This window comes from Nannospalax galili, unplaced genomic scaffold (assembly GCF_000622305.1).
Source record: "Nannospalax galili isolate Female #2095 unplaced genomic scaffold, S.galili_v1.0 scaffold1025, whole genome shotgun sequence".
Taxonomy (NCBI): Eukaryota; Metazoa; Chordata; class Mammalia; order Rodentia; family Spalacidae; genus Nannospalax; species Nannospalax galili.
The window spans coordinates 1,412,511-1,417,960 of NW_008353598.1; the positions used below are offsets into that span (position 1 = coordinate 1,412,511).

The 5,450-nt window shown below is 40.3% G+C and overlaps 1 pseudogene; it reads right to left on the bottom strand.

Moving 5' to 3' along the window:
* LOC103748258 overlaps positions 1-291 on the bottom strand; it is a 1,108-nt pseudogene extending 817 nt beyond the window's left edge.
* Between the last annotated feature and the right edge of the window lie 5,159 nt (positions 292-5,450).

Here is a 5,450-nt window from a genome sequence, read left to right on the forward strand (position 1 = left end):
GACTTGGAGCTGCCCAGTGGGCACACATTCCAGGCCGTCGTCAGGGCAGCAGCCACCACAGTGTTGCACAGTCACACAGCTGGGCACCAGTTGTTTGGTCACACTGCCCATGAGCTCCATGCTCAGAGGCACCACCACCTCCCTGGGCTAGCAGGTAGCACGGGTATAGACATCCATCCAAGACATCACTTTTTTTTTGGTGATCAGGGGCATCAAGCTGGGAGACAGGGGCCTGGGCATCAGCCAGCTGCAGCAGCGCGCGAGCTGCAGGCGGAGGAGTAGGGGGCTCATGGTGCCTGCGGGCCCGTGGTCCGGGGGCTCCCACATTGCCCTAGCCTGGTGGCACGGGGTTTGGCGGCAGCCAGAGCCCCATGGCAGGGGCCAGGGCGTGGGGATATGGGGGCCGGGGGGCGGCTCCTCTGCGGCCCCCTCCCGAGCCCTGGGCACCCAGTAAGAAAACTAGAACAACCATCAAGCACACACCACATCTCATTGCTTTCGCTCAGACCAGTCCTCCTCTCACCCTGGCGCGCCCTGCACTCACCACCTTCACTCTCACCTTCGGGATCCCCGAGACTCCTCGTGATTCTCCCAAAAGGCGTCCACTCGGACTGCCTCAAGGTAACGAGCTCGACCTCCTCTTCCTCTGGCGCCAGGTTTCTGCCGATCAAGCTTCCTCCCCAGGGCTGAGACACTCGGACCCTAGGTGCTGGGACTCGAACCCAGACTTCCCTGCTCAGGACTCAAACCCGAGACCAGACACAGGATGGCGATTCCTGCTTTATTCTGGATTTTACAGACACAAGGGAGCCACCCTCAATTTACACTGCCCTGTCCGGAGAAAAGAAACTCTGCCCCCGTTCGTCCTTTGAACCCCAGAAGCCTCCCCATGAATCCTCTGGAGAACAAATGCACGAGTATGGAGATGCAAAGATCAAGCAGAGTCTTATTAAACCAGCTAGCTGGGGCCGACCGTCCTTCCAGGACATGCAGGTCTGGTTAAAGCGATCGACCCTGAGGCAATTTTAGGTAAAGATTATATAGGCTCCCACAACCGTTACACAAAAGCCTGTGTTTATACAGCCAATAGTTTCAAAGCAAGCATTTCACAAACCAATAACAAAAAATGTTACAACTCCCTTTAGGTGTCTCAATTGGGGAGGGATGGGTGGTATTGTGCCTGGCACGACTCTTTCTTGTTATCTTGTGTAAGCAGACATGCCTACAGACATGACACCGACTAGATAACTTGCCCCTATCTCCGGATGTCTGTGTCTCCAGCTGAGTTAATTGGTTACAAGCAGTAAACTCAGACAAGCAGTAAATTTAAACAGGCAGTAAAATTTCTCTTTCCCTAACAGGGTCAAGTTAAAATTCTCAAATGTTTTTGCTTTGCTCAACTTTGTTCTGGTTCGTATCACAAACCTGGCAAATAGAAGTCAGGAGTATCTTTCCCATTGGTTGAATACCTTGCCACCTTGATATTCCTTGTCTCAGATGAACTAGATCTTTAAACTTAGCCTCCCACCATCCCTTGCTATGACAAGTATGCTGAGCAAGGTTGCCTCTAGACCACTTTGCAGTAGAATTATGATTTCCATGGGAAACTCATTACCACACCCATGTTCTTAACAGAATTCTGTTTGGAGCCACCCTGAAGGCATCCTTTGAGCTTTATTTATGGTATCACAGGCCTCTTTCTAGTCTACTCTCAAGCATTTTCAAATTCTGCCTATAAACAAACACCAAAAGCTTCTCCACATCATCTTAGATTCAGCAGCAGCTGACCCATTTCTGAATAGCACTGTTTTCTTTCTGTCATGGTAACAAACACCTTAAATAAAAAGAGGAAAGTCTGATTATTGCTCAAACTTTTGGAGGTTTAGTAAATGACCGGTTGGTTCATCTGCATTTGAAATGTGATGAGGCAGCATTCCTGTAGAAGAACATCATGGAGAAAAGTCATTAAGCTCATGGTCAGGGAGTAAGGCAACAGGGGCCAGTCTTCAAAGGCTTTGTTCTCTATGGTTCCAATATGATATTCTGGAAGAGCCCAAACTAGAACCATGAGATAAGTGGTTTCCAAGAATTGTATGAAAGAGGAGTGATGAGTGTGTGGGGTACAGAGGGTTTTCAGGGCCCTAAACCTATGTTTTGTGACATTTTAATGGTGGATATGTATTTGACTAATTCTAGAGAACTGTACAACACAGAACAAATGTTAATGTTCTACATGTAATCAAATTTACGTTGCCAATAAGTTACAGTTAAAGGATATATGAACAATGTTACAAGACCTTTTAATTAAAAAATATTTTATTTATTGTTTTTATGTACGAACATATAGTTTACAAGTAGGTAGCTTCACTTGAGTGGTACAGTGCCCAGGTCAGAAGAGGGTGATGAATCCTTTGGAACTGGAGTTACTGGAGCTGTTAGGTGCCATGTGGGTGCTAGGTATTGAAATGGGGTCCCCTGCAAGAGCAGCCAGTGCTCTTAACCTCTGAGTCATATCTCCAGGCCCAGCAAAGACTTTAAGTTGAAAAAAAAACAATAGAAAATTGTAAAATATACAATATGACCATCATCAAATTTCATATCTCTAATTAGTCTAAAGGCCAATTTCATGTTTCATATTATGCAAAATATATATTATAGAGAAGATACACATTATGGGATAAGCTACTTTTAATTTCTGTGTAAATTCTATATCACCATATATGAGATTTCTATAGCACTAAAAAAGCTGTTAAGGCAGAAATTGGAAAGAGCATGAGTTAAGCAGTGAGATGCTGAGTACAGGAAACTTGCTGGCTTCTTTAATGAAGGGATATGAAATAAGAGCTCCATGATGGGTAGTGATCTTCATCTTCGAAAAGCAGCTTGCTGTAGTGATAGTACCAAGAACATGATCCAGTGTGTAAATGACTTTTGGAATGAAAGAATGAATAAGTGAAACCAGATCTTCCCTAACAATGGAGGGAGTATTTTTTAAAAAGATATGAAATGATTTTTATATCCTCTTCCCCATAAGTACCCTTCCATACCCCCCACCCACTGGACCTCATGCATTCTGTCATTTATGTTAAGGCCTGTTAAGTAAAGTTAATGTCCCCTGACATCCCTCAGTACAAGTTCACCCACTAGAGTCTAGTCACCTTATAAGATCAACCCAGCATTAATCAACCAGTTTCCCAATAGTTCTTCAGCTAAAATTGGAGCCTGCTGTGGTTATTAGACCTTAAACCTGGAGTTAGACCATCATTTGATGTTCTTCCTAAGCAACTTGCATAGTGTTCTACAAAACTATGAGAGCTAGCCTTTAGGGAGGTGGCTTCCAGGTCAGTTCCAGCTCCATTTCTCCAAGTCCTGTATCGAAGTCCTGTCTTCGGTAATAGGGTCTTACCTTCAAGTTGTAGGAGGCAATCAAGGGCTGTGGCAATAGCCTGTATAAATTACATAATTCATAATATAGTCTGACTACCCTGGCCAACAGCTCAAAGGGAGATTTCTCCTATCTGGCACTGTTTCTTTTTATATAGCCTTCAGTCGTATACATGGACTCATGTAGAGATTTTGTATGTGTGATTTTTCAGTAGGTTTTTGAACTAATACATTTCCCTCTGTTTTTGTTTTACACAAGCTAATCATTATTCATCTATCTTTCTCTCATGAAATACACAAAAATGCAATAAAAATATCAAAAAGAAGAGAAAGATCAACGTTCTCTGTTTTTTCTACCCACCATTTGAGGTTACAATAAAAAGACAGCCATTTTCTACAATCATGGAGAAGGTCCTCACCAGGAATGGGATTAGCTGGCATCTGGAAAAGGAGATTCATGGATTCTAAAACTTTGAGAAATAAATTGTGATTTTTTTCAGCACAAAGTTTGGCATTTTGTTAGAGCAGTCTCACCTGAATAAAACTGCTTATCATTTTTTTCCCACCATCAAATATTAAGCACTTGTTCTACAATGGCCATCTAAATAAAATCATTAGGGTCATTATTTAAAATGGACATGAAAATAATAAAAGTAGAAAAAGGTCTGGTTGGGAAGAGGAAAGGGATCAGTGGGGGGGGCAAGAGAAGGCATGAGAGATAAAGATTGAAATACATTATCTACATGTATGAAAATGTCACTATGAAACCATTGTTATGTATAATTAATATATGCTAACAAAAGTTTTTTAAGAAAAGGAAAAGGAAAGATATGAAATGGAGCCCACTGAACCTCCTTGCCCTGGCAATTATCTTTTGATTCTATAAATAATGAAGTGGGAGGGGGTCCTGGCCAAGGATGCCAGTGCACAGCTGTCTGCACCGAAATCGCTACATCCGAAGCTCTTCATTTGTCTCCTGAAGGTTTCAGGCCATAACCTTACTTTGACACCAAGTACAGCTTTGCATGGATGATTGAAAGTTATCTGCATTTATGTGAAAAGTATCACTTAGCTTGTAATTTATCCCTCTTTTCTTCTCTTTAGACAAGCAAAATATAATTTCCCCAAAAACCATCAATGTCAGAATTACTAGTCAGGATCTGTCCTCAAAATAATATGCATTATTCAATATTATTTGTACTCACAGCAGTTCTATGACTTATGGAAGGAAAGTATGGTTAACTTTCAAATATCTGTATATCATTCTTTTGTAAATGTGTGATCATTTGTGACAACGAGACGGAAGTCGGGTAATGATTTCTAAACTTTCTTCTAAAAACTGCTGGATTCTGGTCTAGAAAACTGTCAGGCAAGAAAGATGGTAGACAACTTTGCTATTTAATTTCTATTTGCTTTTTAAAGATAATAAAGGTATATTTTGTATTTAGGAGGTTATGAATGTCAGGAAGAGAAATCATAGCAGGGTTGGATGTATAAAAGCAGGATCATTCCTGAGTTGTATATATAACTCCTATAAAATTCATCATGGTTGTGTTAAGTCAAATGTAACTTGTCGCCAATACTAAGCTGATTTCAGATGATAATATTGTCAAGCCATAAAAAAATGCATTGTCATAAATCTAATGTTTACACTACACATTTGTGTATACATGCAAACATTACACAGACTAACTAGAAATAATAAAAACAGTGCTTTCCAAAGTATGTATTTAATTTCTATGTTTGTAAAATATTTATTTCTATGTTCTAAATCCATGATTTCCCACTTATCATGATCCAAATTTGAGAAATTTGAGAAATAAGATGAAATGATTTATTTAACTACCTTAGTGATGGGAGAAAGTAATGTTTTTTTTCACTAAAATGAAAATTTAAATGATGGAAATATTTATAGATCCCTTCTAACCTCAGAGTTGGCCAAGTTTGTGCAAGTATGGTTGAGTTATTAAAAATAAATATAACAAAGACTATTTTCAAAATACAAAGTTAAGTTTATCAATGACATTTTATTTTATTTTTTTAAATACAGATTTCATTTAATTTTT